Here is an 18,461-nt window from a genome sequence, read left to right as displayed (position 1 = left end):
AATTTTCTTGCAATATATTGGGGATGGCACCCCTTTTAGACTGGACACGCCCATCTACCTGGGACTTCTGAGCAGAGTATGTTAGTAGCTGGTTCCTACACTGCACTGAATATTGTAGGCTTAAGTAAGTCCAAAGTGAGGCAGTTTCTTTAGTGATAGGGACCAATCTGCGGAAGCCACCTTGACGCCTGGTAGATGGGTCCGACACATATGTGCGCTAAGAGCTTTCATTATTCATGTATACTCATTTATAGTCGGTATTGTACCACTTTTATCTAGAATGACCCCCATTTCTTAGCTCTATTGTTTGTATATATAATAGTGTGCAGCCATTTTGTTTTTTGTAATTATGTTTGCTTCATGGATATGCTCCTGTGATCCTGAAGGTTTTAGTCAAAATTTTCTTGCAATAAATATATATATATATATATATATATATATATGAAAAAAAATAAGCAGCACATCTCTCCAGGAAATATATGAAGTGGATGCCAGCTTTCAATAATCCTGGTGCCAGATATTGATAAATAAATAAGGAAATCTACAGCACTTCTCAACTTAAGGGTCCATTCACACGTCTCCCACTTCTGGGTCTTTTGGTGTTGCTGAGCTCACCGATGCGTTCCTTCTTTTTAGGCCTCATGCACACGACCGTTTTTTCGTCCGTGGGTCTTCCTTGATTTTTGAAGGATCCACGGACATGAAAAAAAAGTCGTTTTGGTGTCGGCCTGGCCGTGCGGACCCAAATGGATCCGTCCTGAATTACAATGCAAGTCAATGGGGACGGATCCGTTTGACGTTGACACAATATGGTGCAATTTCAAACGGATCCGTCCCCCATTGACTTTCAATGTAAAGTCAGGAGTTAATATACCATAGGATCTGAGTTTTCTCCAATCCGATGGTATATTTTAACTTGAAGCATCCCCATCACCATGGGAACGCCTCTATGTTAGAATATACTGTTGGATATGAGTTAGATCGTGAAACTCAAATCCGACAGTATATTCTAACACAGAGGCGTTCCCATGGTGATGGGGACGCTTCAGGTTAGAATATACTAAAAGAACTGTGTACATGACTGCCCCCTGCTGCCTGGCAGGTGCTGCCAGGCAGCAGGGGGCAGCCCCCCTGTAGTTAACACATTGTTGGCCAGTGCGGCCGGCCGCCCCCTCCCTCCCCTGTAGTTAACTCATTGGTGGCCAGTGGGCCCCCCTCCCTCCCCTGTAGTTAACTCTTTGTTGTCCAGTGGGCCCCCCTCCCTCCCCTGTAGTTAACTCGTTGGTGGCCAGTGGGCCCCCCTCCCTCCCCTGTAGTTAACTCGTTGGTGGCCAGTGGGCCCCCCTCCCTCCCCTGTAGTTAACTCGTTGGTGGCCAGTGGGCCCTCTCCCCTCCCTCCCCCTCCTAATTAAAATCTTCCCCCCTATCATCGGTGGCAGCGGAGAGTACCGATCGGAGTCCCAGTTTAATCGCTGGGGCTCCGATCGGTAACCATGGCAACCAGGACGCTACTGCAGTCCCGGTTGCCATGGTTACTTAGCAATTTGTAGAAGCATTATACTTACCTGCGAGCTGCGATGTCTGCGTTCGGCCGGGAGCTCCTCATACTGGTAAGTGACAGGTCTGTGCGGCGCATTGCTTAATGACCTGTCACTTACCAGTAGGAGGAGCTCCCGGCCAGACGCAGACATCGCAGCTCGCAGGTAAGTATAATGCTTCTACAAATTGCTAAGTAACCATGGCAACCGGGACTGCAGTAGCGTCCTGGTTGCCATGGTTACCGATCGGAGCCCCAGCGATTAAACTGGGACTCCGATCGGTACTCTCCGCTGCCACCAATGATAGGGGGGGGAGATTTTAATTAGGAGGGGGAGGGAGAGGAGAGGGCCCACTGGCCACCAACGAGTTAACTACAGGGGAGGAAGGGGGGCCCACTGGCCACCAACGAGTTAACTACAGGGGAGAAAGGGGGGCCGGCTTCACTGGACAACAAAGAGTTAACTACAGGGGAGGGAGGGGGGCCCACTGGCCACCAATGAGTTAACTACAGGGGAGAGAGGGGGGGCCGGCCGCACTGGCCACCAATGTGTTAACTACAGGGGGGGGGGCTGCCCCCTGCTGCCTGGCAGCACCTGCCAGGCAGCAGGGGGCAGTCATGTACACAGTTCTTTTAGTATATTCTAACCTGAAGCGTCCCCATCACCATGTTAGAATATACTGTCGGATCTGAGTTTTCACGAAGTGAAAACTCAGCTCTGAAAAAGCTTTTATGCAGACGGGTCTTTGGATCCGTCTGTATTAAAGTAACCTACGGCCACGGATCACGGACACGGATGCCAATCTTGTGTGCATCCATGTTCTTTCACGGACCCATTGACTTGAATGGGTCCGTGAACCGTTGTCCGTCAAAAAAATAGGACAGGTCATATTTTTTTGACGGACAGGAAACACGGATCACGGTTTCGGCTGCAAAATGGTGCATTTTCCGATTTTTCCACGTACCCATTGAAAGTCAATGGGTCCGCGAAAAAAACGGAAAACGGCACAACGGCCACGGATGCAAACAACGGTCGTGTGCATGAGGCCTTAAGAATGTTCCAAACAGTTGTTTTGGCCACGCCTAATGTTTTTGCTATTTCTGTTTTGTTTTTTCAGCCTAATGATGGCTTGCTTCACTGATGGTAACAGCTCTTTGGATCTCATCTTGAAAGTTGACAGCAACAGATTCCAAATGCAAATAGCACACTTGAAATGAACTCTGGACCTTTTATCGGCTCATTGTAATCGGGATAATGAGGGAATAACAGACACCTGGCCATGGAACAGATGAGAAGCCAATTGTTCCATTACTTTTGGTTCCTTAACAAGTGGGAGGCACAGATGCAAACTGTTGTAATTCCTACACCGTTCACCTGATTTGGATCTAAATACCCTCAAATTAAAGCTGACAGTCTGCAGTTAAAGCACATCTTGTTTGTTTCATTTCAAATCCATTGTGGTTGTGTATAGAGCCAAAAATGTTAGAATTGTGTTGACACCCTATTTATGGACCTGACTGCAGCTTGAGGTCCTGTGATAGAACTAAAATGTTGCTGTTTTCACATGGGTAAATAAAAGTTTTTCAATACTTTTAATCATTGAGGAGTGCCTCAGATTTCTATCTATCTATCTATCTATCTATCTATCTATCTATTATCTATCACCTATCTATCTATCTATCTATCTATCTATCTATGAATCTATCACCTGTCTATCTATCTATCTATCTATCTATCTATCTAACTAATTAAAAACAGCATGCATATGACCAAGAAACATAACATTAATGGAATCAAATTGGATATATGCATTCAAATTTATATCTACTGATTAAGGAATCTCCACTGGGATATTCTGTGACAAATTGTGAATCAAGATCCTAGTGTATTGCATAGTAAGACCTCAGTCACATTAGAGGTGCCTTTTCAAGATGCATGAAAATGGTGTTATGATGAGGAGAACAATATTACACTTTGATTAAATTCTAGAAAGTAAACAGTATTCATAAAATTGGTTAAGTGCAGGGTAATCGAGCTGAAATGACCATAAATAAGACCTAAATGATTTGCCTTTGAAGTAGTTCTGCTGCAAAATGCATTACTTTTTTTCTCTACAGTATGTATTTAGTATAATTGGATTAAACAAAGGATACAAAGCTATTTCTATAATTAAAACAAGGTGCTTCGTTAATGGTAATTCAAAAATTTCTGCTCCATTACAGTACTGATAAAATGTAGTTACTGTCATCTAACTGAAAGTCACAATTTTTCATAGTTTTTTAATTTAAAAATGACCTCTTTCTTACTCTCTCTCTCTCTCTCTCTGTCTAAGGATAATAATCATCAGCACCCCTAAGGTTGTGTGATGAAATCTCTTCTGCGAACATATTGGTGATTAAATATGATTTATTTTTATATAATTTTTGGAGTTTTTTTTCTATTATCTATCTATGTATCTATGTATCTATCTATCTATCTATCTATCTATCTATCTATCTATCTATCTGTCTGTCTATCTATATTTCTGTCTGTCTTTCTGTCCATTTATCTATCTTCCACTTATTCTTATTTGGAAGACTAGCCAAATGAGCTCTGGCGAGATAATATGTAGAGATGAGCAAATTGTTTCTACAAATTCAAAATTCGACCAAAATATTTGAAAACAATATCAGTTTCTATAGAACCAGAGTCTTAGTTGATTCGATTTGGGAGAGTTTTTGGAGAGATGTGAGAAAGAGATGAATTATACCCGATCAAATATATCATGGAAGAATTTGCAACACTTTTGGGTTTAGGACTCGTGATGTCCCGAACTATTCGCCGGCGAACAGTTCCCGGCGAACATAGCTTGTTCACGTTCGCTGCAGCGGGCGAACATATGCGATGTTCGGTCCGCCCCCTATACATCATCATTGAGCAAACTTTGACCCTGTACCTCACAGTCAGCAGACACATTCCAGCCAATCAGCATACCCTCCCTCCCAAACCCTCCCACCTCCTATCAAAAAGCAAGGACAGCATCCATCTTAGATTCATTCTGAAGCTGCAGTGTCACAAATTAATCGCATTGGGAATTCAACTTAGAGCTGGGTTCCTAATGGTTGTATTGCTAGAATATAAGATCTAAGTTGTAATCGCAATGCGATTAATACAGGTTATATAAATCGCATTGCGAATTCAACTTAGAGCTGGGTTCCTAATGGTTGTATTGCTAGAATATAACGAAGATTGAGAATATAGCTATATTCATTATATTCATTATATTCGTCAATTCTAGCAATACAACCATTAGGAACTTAGCTCTAAGTTGAATTCGCAATGCGATTAATGCAGGTTATATTAATCACATTGCAAATTCAACTTACCACACGTCACGTCCCTGTGGGTTTTAAAATTTGCCTGTCTATTGAAGTCTATGGCGGTTTGCCCGGTTTGCCCGTTCACGAACATTCGCGGAAGTTCGCGTTCGCCAACGGAAAATTTTATGTTCATGACATCTCTATTTAGGACCTGTTACAACACCATCGGCACTAATGATAACACCTGACCACTTTTGGGGTGGATTGTTCTTAATTTGGGCCAGGTGTACTGTTTCATTGTCCATTGTTTTGGAGAGGCAGTCAGGGACATGAGCTGTTGTTTAATGTGTCTTTCCTATAGCTGTCTGACTTCCACAGCAACTTTAACTATGCGGTGCCTTTTGGTCTGACTAACAAGCTAGCAGATGTATGGGAGTGTACCTGCTAATGACATCACCTGTGGATTGCAATAGACCCCTTGCTGTGTATTAGGAGCCGTTCAGTGAAGTGGAAAAGCTATGTCATCAGAATGACATTATGCAGTTGGATTGAACTGACAACCAATGATGGAACAGCCACAATTATCTCCCACTAATTCTATGGGGGCCAATGCACTGAACTGTTGGATGAGGAATATAAAAGGGTGCCTGCCCCTGTCATCAGCGGCTATTCTGCAGGACTTCAGCCTAGGGTGGTGAACTTCAAAACTGCTTTTCTGCCCAACCTTGAGCGTACAGGTTTGGTTGGATAGTCCAGGTTGGGATGATTGAGTCACCTGACCGCATGCCTCGCTGTGCATGGCTGGCTCCCTAAGCTTCCGCTACCTCCTCTCTGTGGGTGCCAGCCCAAAGCAGGGTGCTACTGGCTGGGGTCCTGGGTACCTCAGAAGTCACGGGGGTTTAATCCCAAGCGAGACAGTAAAAGGGTGAATCGCTGTCACCTATGCATTCCTTTGTCCTTGCTGGGACTGTTTTATGTGCTGCTGACTGTTGGTTATCCAATCAAGTCTTCCCAGAGCATTGTACCCTCACCGTGTGTTGTCTGAGTAGTGTGCCACCCACGGGAAAAGAGCATGGGCGTTCTGTAGTCGGAGCCCTGGCCCTGTGCGGTCTTTACAAAGATAGACAGGCCGGTTAACGAGAGCACCCACTTGCTCTCCTGTCTCCACAGAACTATTTTTGGATTACAAATACTGATGCAAAATACTAGCCAAAATTTACCATTATTAAAGTGACCTAAAAGCTCAGATTAGGAAAATGTGTAATTATTGATGTGAAATGCTTTCTAAAAAATTGTCATCGGCTTCCTTCAAACCAGAGTATTAAAGTCTGTCAGTATTCTGGCTCTGGATTATGCATAGATTCCTGATGATATGCCATCAGTATTGTCATCAATAGAGTTCAGCGGACACCTGGATGTTCGGGTTCGACGGGTTCGGCCAAACTTCACAAAAAAGTTCGAGTTCGGGACCCAAACTTGACCCGAACTTGACCCCGAAACCAAACCCCATTGAAGTCAATGGGGACCCGAACTTTTGAGCACTAAAATGGCAGTAAAAATTTTATGGAAAGAGCTAGAAGGCTGCAAATGGCATCAACATGTGGCTAAGAGCATGGCAAGTGCTCTGCAAACAAAGGTGGATAGGGAAATTACTTTAAATAACATAAAATACATAAAAAATAAAAAATATATAATCTTGATCTAGGAGGACGTTCACGATCCATTTGGATATCTTCTCTATCAACTTTCGATGTTATTTTCTGAGCCTACCATATTGATCACGGTTATCGGCGAATCAGGGTTCCACTCCGGAGAGGGAGCATGAGAAAGAGAGACCACATCCAAGGGAGATCAATGGAAGAAATTAAATTGTGATGGAGTGGAAATATGGGAAAAGTTATTAAAGCAGAAGAATCAAAGGAAAGGAGGGTGCGCGCGGGAATTACCCACTCCCGACTTGGGGAGGTAGTGACAATAAATAACAATACAGGACTCTTAAGATGCCCTGTTATTGGAATGATTAAAAAAAAATAATAGGGAATGTCACTGGGGTATTTAGGATTTGGAAACGTTAGACAGGAGAGGCCCTGCTGCCGCTTTGTTGACTCTAGATAACTTCTGCCTGATCGCACGTCACCGTGACGTCCACGATCCATTTGGATATCTTCTCTATCAACTTTTGATGTTCTTTTCTGAGCTTAACATGTTGATCACGGTTATCGGTGAATCAGAGACAACCTATCACGACCAGCGTGCCGATCACATACGTGAGGCAAAGGGAGGGAAAAGGAAGGCCCTGTCCAAGGGAGAGGGAAAGATGGTGACCCCTAACTCACCTTGAGGCTGGCACCTGACTGCCCTGACGTACCTAGACGGGTTTCTCACCCGTACGCCGATCACGTGCCTAAACCCTGGCTTTCCCTAAGATGAGCCCTACGTAGTGAATAGGGCGCTGGGAACACTAGTCCGCACCACTAACACTAAAGGGAAACACTAGGGAGAAGACAGACAATACTGACAAAACATATAGTTCCAGGTGGGCGACAACAAACAACCAACAGGGATCCGGATGGTAATGCTCTGATACGACAACCAGGAATAACAGCAACTCTGCTCCAGTGGGTCAGTATAGAAGTCCAGGCAGGAAGCTCTATATCTGGCAACCAGAGAAGTGGGAGAGGGGAATATAAGGAGGTTGGGAGTGCCGGACAAGAAACAGCTGAGGAGAAGAAGCTACGGATCCCTGAGTGAGACAAAAAGGATTGCAAGGCAAACACAGAAAGCTACCATTAAGTAACAGCGCTATCTTTAGACATAGAGCGCGCAGCCACCCGCTGCTACTTCCTGACCCTGGGTATAACGGAGTCAGACGTGGCTCTTGACACCCTCATGACAGTACCCCCCTTTCCACGAGGGGCCTCCGGACACTCAGGACCAGGTCTCAGGATGAGAGGCATGAAAACCCCGAACTAACCTGTCGGCGTTTACCTCTGACGCTGGAACCCACATTCTTTCTTCGGGACCGTAACCCCTCCAATGCACCAGATTTTGAAGAGAGCGGCGGACCCGACGAGAATCAACAATTTTGGATATTTGAAACTCTATATTCCCATCAACAATAACAGGAGGGGGTGGCAGCGGTGACGGTTCTAGAGGTGGAACATACTTTTTGAGTAACGACTTATGGAAGACGTTATGGATTTTAAAAGTTTGAGGTAGCTCCAGGCGAAAAGCCACGGGGTTAATGATGGCTATTATTTTGTAAGGACCAATGAACCCAGTATCCAGTTTCCAAGAGGGAACCTTTAACTTAATATTCCTAGTAGATAAACACACATAGTCATTCATTCCTAGGTCCGGACCTGGTGACCGTTTCTTATCAGCCATGCATTTTATTTACCTCCCATATTTTTCAGGTTAGCTTGCACTTTCTGCCATACAGATGAATGAGATGACGAAAACTGTTCCTCTTTGGGAACCCCAGAATACCCCCCCTCTTTGAAAGTACAGAATTGGGGATGAAAACCATATGCACCAAGAAATGGTGACTTGCCAGTGGATTCCTGACGGCGATTATTTATAGCAAACTCGGCTAACGGTAAATATGCTGACCACACCTCTTGGTTTTCAGACACAAAACACCTTAGGTATGTCTCAAGGTTTTGGTTGGTACGCTCAGTCTGTCCATTCGACTGAGGATGGAAAGCTGAGGGAAAGGACAAGTGTACCCCCAAACGGGAACAAAAAGCTTTCCAAAACTTAGAAATAAACTGGGTTCCCCGATCCAAAACAACATTGGAAGAGACCCCGTGAAGCTTCACGATTTCACTGATGAAAACCTGAGCAAGAGTCTTAGCATTAGGTAGTGTGGGTAACGCAATACAGTGTACCATTTTGCTAAACCTGTCCACTACTACCAAGATAACTGTTTTACCCGCAGACAAAGGTAAGTCAGTGATGAAATCCATTGACAGATGTGTCCATGGCCTCTTGGGAATGACAAGTGGCAATAAAGACCCTGCAGGTCGTGTATGAGAGACTTTAGCGCGTGCACAAGTAGAACAAGTAGACACAAAATCCATTACATCCTGACACAACCTTGGCCACCAAAACGACGAGACAATAGCTCCAAGGTTGCTTTACTACCCGGGTGCCCAGCAAGTGCCGAATTATGATGTTCCTTTAATAATTTGAGACGCAGGTTTAACGGTACAAACAATTTCTCTGAGGGACAAGAGATCGGGGCGTCCCCCTGTACCGGATCAACAACATTACCCCCTCCAGGGAAACTACGAGATAATGCGTCTGCCTTGGTATTTTTTACCCCAGGACGATAGGTGATGAAAAAGTTAAACCTGGTAAAAAATAGAGACCACCTAGCTTGTCTAGGGGTGAGACACTTAGCTGATTCGAGGTACAGAAGGTTTTTGTGGTCCGTAATCACAGTGACGGGTGTATTGCCCCCTCTAAAAAGTGACGCCATTCTTCAAACGCTAGTTTAATAGCTAATAGTTCCCTATTGCCAATATCATAGTTCTTCTCCGCTGCAGATAGTTTTTTAGAAAAGAAAGCGCAAGGACGCCATTTGCCAGGAGACGGACCCTGAGACAGTACAGCCCCCACTCCCACCTCTGACGCATCTACTTCAACAATAAAAGGCTGGGAAACATCAGGTTGGATTAGTACCGGTGCCGAGGTAAACCTCTCTTTTAGAGAGGAAAATGCAATTTTGGCGGCGTCAGACCATATAGAAAAATCTGTCCCCTTCCTAGTCATGTCAGTAAGGGGTTTGACAATCACAGAATAGTTTTTAATGAATTTTCTATAGAAATTTGCGAAACCCAAAAACCGTTGCAGTGCTTTAAGGTTCTCAGGAAGATCCCAATCTAGAATTGCCTGGACTTTCCTAGGATCCATACGGAAACCTGAAGCAGATAATAGATATACCAGGAACTGTATTTCCTGAACGGCGAAAAAACACTTCTCAACTTTTGCATATAATTTATTCGTCCGTAGGACCTGCAGTACCTGTCTGACATGTACCTCGTATGTCTTCAGATCAGACGAGTAAACTAAAATATCATCTAGGTAGATCACCACAAACCTGCCGATAAGATGACTAAAAATATAATTAACAAAATGTTGGAAGACAGCTGGAGCATTGGTCAGACCGAAAGGCATGACTAGATTTTCATAATGCCCCTCCGGGGTGTTAAAGGCTGTCTTCCACTCATCCCCTTCCTTGATACAAATCAGATTGTAGGCCCCCCTAAGATCAAGTTTGGAGAACCACTTAGCACCCGCAATCTGATTAAACAGGTCAGGAATGAGAGGAAGAGGGTATGGGTCTCGGATGGTTGATGGTTTAGTTCGTGGAAATCTAGGCAAGGACGCAGGCCCCCATCTTTCTTTTTAACAAAGAAAAACCCTGCAGCCACGGTTGATGAAGAGGGTCTGATGTGTCCCTTAGCCAAGCTCTCGGAGATATAATCTTTCATGGCTTGTCTCTCGGGACCCGAAAGATTATATAACCTGGTCTTGGTTATTTTCGCACCGGGAATCAGGTTAACTGGGCAATCATAAGGACGGGGAGGTGGTAACTTCTGACACCCCTTTCAGAGAAAACATCCTCAAAGTCCGAAACAAAACTAGGTAGAGTAGCTATGGAGGCGACTAAGCAATTGCTATTTAAGCAATTTTCTCTGCAATGCTTACTCCACTCCAATATCTCCCTGGCCTGCCAATCCACCACTGGATTGTGCGCTACCAACTAGGGAAGACCCAATACCACAGAAGAGGGAAGGCCCTCCAGAACATAACATGAAAGACACTCGTTATGGTGGTCCCCTACCCGAAGGTGTAAGTGGACAATATGAGTAAGGTTTCTCTGAGACAGAGGAGCAGAGTCGATAGCGAAAATGGGAATAGGTCTCTGTAGTGTTCAGAAAGAGAAACCCATAGTCTGGGCAAACTGGGCATCTATCAAATTTTCTCCTACTCCACTGTCTAGGAAGAAAGAAATAGTCTCTGTCTTAACACCAAAAACAACAACCGCTGGCAACACAAATTGAGATGTTTGTATGGAGGAAACGTATACCCCTCGGCTGACATCCTCCACACAGCCTGGGGTTAGTAGTTTTCCAACGGTCTTTTGTTTTTAAGTATGGAAGGACAGACATTAATGAAATGACCCCTCCCCCCACAGAAAAACAAACCCCACGCCTACGGCGGGCCTCAGGAGGACGGACCTGACGATTAGTTCCTCCTAGCTGCATAGGCTCGTCTAGGTCCGTACAGACTAGCTGCTGCTTGGGAGGGGTTACAAATTGCTCAGGATCTTTAAATCTGTCCCTAAGACGTCTATCTATTCTGATAGGAGGGGACATAACAGCATCAAGGGAAAAGGGGGTCTCGTACAGCGCAAGCGCATCCTTAACCCTTTCGGATAACCCAGAGCAAAACTGACTCCTGAGAGCCAGATCGTTCCACTGGGTAACCGTAGCCCATCTACAGAACTCTGAGCAATACTCCTCTGCTGGCCGCTCTCCCTGTAGGAGTCTTCGTAATTTTGAGGGCGACTCGGTCAGGGTCATCATATATGAGATCCAAAGCCCCAAAAAATTCCTCCACAGACCGGCGAGACGGAGAATCAGTGGGTAAAGAGAACGCCTAGGATTGCGGGTCCCCCTGAAGCAGGGAAATAACAATACCCACCCGCTGTTCTTCATTACGAGAGGAGTAGGGGCGCAGCCTAAAATATAACTTACAGGCCTCACGGAACGTCACAAATTTGTCCCTTCCCCCAGAAAATCTGTCAGGAAGAACAACCTTGGGTTTCGGAGCAACCTGGTTACCCATAGCACCTGCAGGACTTGCGGTCTGCTGCAATTGCTGCTGTTGCTGGAGGACCGACGCCTTCAATCCTGCCACCTCCAAAGACAGGCCTTGAAGTTGCTTTGTCAAAGCGGCAATAGGATCCATGCTGGATTCTAAATAGGCAGAAGAAAAAAAAAAAAATATATATATATTTTTTTTTTAAAACAAAATAAGGGCCAGATATAAAATCACGACCGGCGTGCCGATCACATACGTGAGGCAAAGGGAGGGAAAAGGAAGGCCCTGTCCAAGGGAGAGGGAAAGATGGTGACCCCTAACTCACCTTGAGGCTGGCACCTGACTGCCCTGTCGTCCCTAGACGGGTTTCTCACCCGTACGCCGATCACGTGCCTAAACCCTGGCTTTCCCTAAGATGAGCCCTACGTAGTGAACAGGGCACTGGGAACACTAGTCCGCACCACTAAAACTAAAGGGAAACACTAGGGAGAGGACAGACAATACTGACAAAACATATAGTTCCAGGTGGGCGACAACAAACAACCAACAGGGATCCGGAGGGTAATGCTCTGGTACGACAACCAGAAATACCAGCAACTCAGCAATAGTGGGTCAGTATAGAAGTCCAGGCAGGAAGCTCTATATCTGGCAACCAGAGAAGTGGGAGAGGGGAATATAAGAAGGTTGGGAGTGCCGGACAATAAACAGCTGAGGAGAAGAAGCTACGGATCCCTGAGTGAGACAAAAAGGATTGCAAGGCAAACACAGAAAGCTACCATTAAGTAACAGCGCTATCTTTAGACATTGAGCGCGCAGCCACCCGCTGCGACTTCCTGACCCCGGGTATAACGGAGTCAGACGTGACTCTTGACACCCTCGTGACCCCACGCCAAGGGAGGTTAATTTTTTTAAATTAAATATGATCGATCGGAAAAGTGGGACAAATTATTAAAGCGCAAATGTGGGACAAGTTATTAAAGTTTAAGCATTGAATGAAAGGAGGGGGCGCATATCAATTAAAGAAGAATTTTAGAAATTTTATTCCCTGTCACCTATGGAGAGCAGGGGTTTAATCACGGCAAAAATTGTCAAATGTCACCCAAGAATGTAACAGACAAATTAGTAATTTTTTTTACCTGTCTACTAGGTATAGCAGTGGCATATCACACCCAAAAATTGGTGAATTTCACCCGAAAATGTAACAGACAAATTAGTGAATTTTTTTAACCTGTCTACTAGGTATAGTAATGGTATATCACACCCAAAAATTGGTGAATTTAACCGGAAAATGTAACAGACAAATTAGTGATTTTTTTTAACCTGTAAACTAGGAATAGCAGTGGTATATCACATCCAAAAATTTGTGAATTTTTACCCTAAAAAGGAACAGACAAATTAGTGATTTTTTTTTTTACCTGTCTACTAGGTATAGCAGTGGTATATCACACCCAAAAATTTGTGAATTTCACCTGAAAATGTAACAGACAAATTAGTGAAATGTTTTTACCTGTGTACTAGGTACAGCCGGGGCATATCACACCCAAAAATTGATGAATTTCACCCTAATATGTAACAGACAAATTAGTGAAATGTTACCTGTCTACTAGGTAGAGTAGGGGTATATCACACCCAAAAATTGGTGAATTTCACCCGAATATGTAACAGACAAATGAATGAAATTTTTTTACCTGTCTACTAGGTATAGCAGTGGTATGTCACACCCAAAAATTCGTGAATTTCACCCGAAAATCTAACAGACAAATTAGTGAATTTTTTTAACCTGTCTACTAGGTATAGTAGTGGTATATCACACCCAAAAATTGGTGAATTTAACAGGAAAATGTAACAGACAAATTAGTGATTTTTTTTTACCTGTCTACTAGGTATAGCAATGGTATATCACACCCAAAAATTTGTGAATTTCACCCGAAAATGTAACAGACAAATTACTGAAATGTTTTTATCTGTGTACTAGGTACAGCCGGGGTATATCACACCCAAAAATTACTGAATTTTACCAGAAAATGTAACAGACAAATTAGTGAAATGTTACCTGTCTACTAGGTAGAGTAGGGGTATATCACACCCAAAAATTGGTGAATTTCACCCGAATATGTAACAGACAAATGAATGAAATTTTTTTACCTGTCTACTAGGTATAGCAATGGTATATCACACCCAAAAATTTGTGAATTTCACCCGAAAATATAACAGACAAATTAGTGAAATGTTTTTATCTGTGTACTAGGTACAGCCGGGGTATATCACACCCAAAAATTGCTGAATTTTACCCGAAAATGTAACAGACAAATTAGTGAATTTTTTTAACCTGTCTACTAGGTATAGCAGTGGTATATCAAACCTTAAAATTGGGGAATTTTACTCGAAAATGTAACAGACAAATTAGTGAAATGTTTTTACCTGTGTACTAGGTACAGCCGGGGTATATCACACCCAAAAATTGGTGAATTTCACCCGAATATGTAACAGACAAATGAATGAAATTTTTTTACCTGTCTACTAGGTATAGCAGTGGTATATCACACCCAAAAATTGGTGAATTTTGCCCGAAAATGTAACAGACAAATTAGTGAAATGTTACCTGTCTACTAGGTAGAGTAGAGGTATATCACACCCAAAAATTGGTGAATTTCACCCGAATATGTAACAGACAAATTAGTGAAATGTTTTTACCTGTGTACTAGGTACAGCCGGGGCATATCACACCCAAAAATTGGTGAATTTCACCCTAATATGTAACAGACAAATTAGTGAAATGTTACCTGTCTACTAGGTAGAGTAGGGGTATATCACACCCAAAAATTGGTGAATTTCACCCGAATATGTAACAGACAAATGAATGAAATTTTTTTACCTGTCTACTAGGTATAGCAGTGGTATGTCACACCCAAAAATTCGTGAATTTCACCCGAAAATCTAACAGACAAATTAGTGAATTTTTTTAACCTGTCTACTAGGTATAGTAGTGGTATATCACACCCAAAAATTGGTGAATTTAACAGGAAAATGTAACAGACAAATTAGTGATTTTTTTTTACCTGTCTACTAGGTATAGCAATGGTATATCACACCCAAAAATTTGTGAATTTCACCCGAAAATGTAACAGACAAATTACTGAAATGTTTTTATCTGTGTACTAGGTACAGCCGGGGTATATCACACCCAAAAATTACTGAATTTTACCAGAAAATGTAACAGACAAATTAGTGAAATGTTACCTGTCTACTAGGAAGAGTAGGGGTATATCACACCCAAAAATTGGTGAATTTCACCCGAATATGTAACAGACAAATGAATGAAATTTTTTTACCTGTCTACTAGGTATAGCAGTGGTATGTCACACCCAAAAATTCGTGAATTTCACCCGAAAATCTAACAGACAAATTAGTGAATTTTTTTAACCTGTCTTCTAGGTATAGTAGTGGTATATCACACCCAAAAATTGGTGAATTTAACCGGAAAATGTAACAGACAAATTAGTGATTTTTTTTAACCTGTAAACTAGGAATAGCAGTGGTATATCACATCCAAAAATTTGTGAATTTTTACCCTAAAAAGTAACAGACAAATTAGTGATTTTTTTTTTAACCTGTCTACTAGGTATAGCAGTGGTATATCACACCCAAAAATTTGTGAATTTCACCCGAAAATGTAACAGACAAATTAGTGAAATGTTTTTACCTGTGTACTAGGTACTGCCGAGGCATATCACACCCAAAAATTGGTGAATTTCACCCGAATATGTAACAGACAAATTAGTGAAATGTTACCTGTCTACTAGGTAGAGTAGGGGTATATCACACCCAAAAATTGGTGAATTTCACCCGAATATGTAACAGACAAATGAATGAAATTTTTTTACCTGTCTACTAGGTATAGCAGTGGTATGTCACACCCAAAAATTGGTCAATTTCACCAAAAAATCTAACAGACAAATTAGTGAATTTTTTTAACCTGTCTACTAGGTATAGTAGTGGTATATCACACCCAAAAATTGGTGAATTTAACAGGAAAATGTAACAGACAAATTAGTGATTTTTTTTTACCTGTCTACTAGGTATAGCAATGGTATATCACACCCAAAAATTTGTGAATTTCACCCGAAAATGTAACAGACAAATTACTGAAATGTTTTTATCTGTGTACTAGGTACAGCCGGGGTATATCACACCCAAAAATTACTGAATTTTACCAGAAAATGTAACAGACAAATTAGTGAAATGTTACCTGTCTACTAGGTAGAGTAGGGGTATATCACACCCAAAAATTGGTGAATTTCACCCGAATATGTAACAGACAAATGAATGAAATTTTTTTACCTGTCTACTAGGTATAGCAATGGTATATCACACCCAAAAATTTGTGAATTTCACCCGAAAATATAACAGACAAATTAGTGAAATGTTTTTATCTGTGTACTAGGTACAGCCGGGGTATATCACACCCAAAAATTGCTGAATTTTACCCGAAAATGTAACAGACAAATTAGTGAATTTTTTTAACCTGTCTACTAGGTATAGCAGTGGTATATCAAACCTTAAAATTGGGGAATTTTACTCGAAAATGTAACAGACAAATTAGTGAAATGTTTTTACCTGTGTACTAGGTACAGCCGGGGTATATCACACCCAAAAATTGGTGAATTTCACCCGAATATGTAACAGACAAATGAATGAAATTTTTTTACCTGTCTACTAGGTATAGCAGTGGTATATCACACCCAAAAATTGGTGAATTTTGCCCGAAAATGTAACAGACAAATTAGTGAAATGTTACCTGTCTACTAGGTAGAGTAGAGGTATATCACACCCAAAAATTGGTGAATTTCACCCGAATATGTAACAGACAAATGAATGAAATTTTTTTACCTGTCTACTAGGTATAGCAGTGGTATGTCACACCTAAAAATTGGTCAATTTCACCTGAAAATGTAACAGACAAATTAGTGAATTTTTTTAACCTGTCTACTAGGTATAGTAGTGGTATATCACACCCAAAAATTGGTGAATTTAACAGGAAAATGTAACAGACAAATTAGTGAAATGTTTTTATCTGTTTACTAGGTACAGCCGGGGTATATCACACCCAAAAATTACTGAATTTTACCAGAAAATGTAACAGACAAATTAGTGAAATGTTACCTGTCTACTAGGTAGAGTAGGGGTATATCACACTCAAAAATTGGTGAATTTCACCCGAATATGTAACAGACAAATGAATGAAATTTTTTTACCTGTCTACTAGGTATAGCAGTGGTATGTCACACCCAAAAATTCGTGAATTTCACCCGAAAATCTAACAGACAAATTAGTGAATTTTTTTAACCTGTCTTCTAGGTATAGTAGTGGTATATCACCAGGGCCGGATTAAGAGCATCATGGGCCTGGTGCTGAGGATTTTGCTGGGCCTTTTTATGGAACTGCACTCAGTGTCTTAATTACATATATATTTTATCGATACCATTAAAGTATTTTGTTCCTGCAACTACCCCTTCATTTGGCTTCTATCTTGGCAACATGGAGGGGGACCACGGGAGGGGGACCCTGAGGGTGGGGCACCCTCAGGGCACTATAGTGTCAGGAAAACCGCTTTGTTTTCCTGACACTATAGTGATCATTTAACATGACTATGAAGATTACTGTTTTCTAGCTGCTGTGGACTGTGGACAACAGCAGCTAGAAACAGTAATTTTCATAGAGCTGTGTTATGATTTATGGACACAGCACTCAGCATGCTTAGCCAGTCAGATAGAAGGCTGGCTAAGCATGCTGAGAGCTGTGTCTAAATAACATAACACATTAAAGGGATTCTGTCACCAGGTTTGACCCCTGTCAGCTAAAAATATGCTGATGTTCAGGGCGTCTTCACGATTCCTAATGTGGGCTTATAAATGTCATCTGTGGGCTTATTTAGCTAAAAAACAGCTTTTACTAACCTGTCAGTCAAACAAATAAGGTGCCCAAGGGGATGTTAATGAATGCAAGGTGTCGGCCGCACCCGCCGCCGTTCATGCCCAGCGCCGCCTTTCCGGACTTCTGCGCCGCCTCCTAATCCTCTGTGCCGCCTCTCGCTCTCCCTCCCTCCCCTTGCTGTAAGATCTTGCGCATACAGGGGTTGAGCGAAGTGCCGGCGCATGCGCACTTCGCTGTAAGAAGCCAAATGGAGAAGTCTGCACGGGCGCATCAGGCAGAGCCCTGTGCGCAAGCGCGAGATCTTACAGCAGAAGGAGGGGGGAGGGAGGGAGGGAGAGCGAGAGGCGGCACAGAGGATTAGGAGGCGGTGCAGAAGTCCGGAAAGGCGGCGCTGGGCACGAACGGCGGTGGGTGCGGCGGGCATCTTGCACCCATTAACATCCCCTTGGGCACCTTATTTGTTTGACTGACAGGTTAGTAAAAGCTGTTTTTTAGCTAAATAAGCCCACAGATGACATTTATAAGCCCACATTAGGAATCGTGAAGACGCCCTGAACATCAGCATATTTTTAGCTGACAGGGGTCAAACCTGGTGACAGAATCCCTTTAAAGAAATTACTGTTTCTAGCTGCTGTGGACTAGCAGCTAGAAACAGTAATTTCTTTAATGTGTTATGTTATTTAGACTGAGCTCTCAGCATGCTTAGCCAGTCAGTAATTTCCATAGTGCTGTTATGATTTATGGACACAGCTCTCAGCATGCTTAGCCAGCCTTCTATCTGGCTGTGCTTCTTGAGAGTCACAGTCCACAGGCTCAGAAACAGCCAGATAGAAGGCTGGCTAAGCATGCTGAGAGC

This window comes from Bufo bufo, chromosome 8, assembly GCF_905171765.1.
Source record: "Bufo bufo chromosome 8, aBufBuf1.1, whole genome shotgun sequence".
In the NCBI taxonomy this organism is placed as follows: domain Eukaryota; kingdom Metazoa; phylum Chordata; class Amphibia; order Anura; family Bufonidae; genus Bufo; species Bufo bufo.
Note: the sequence above shows the minus strand (reverse complement) of the source record.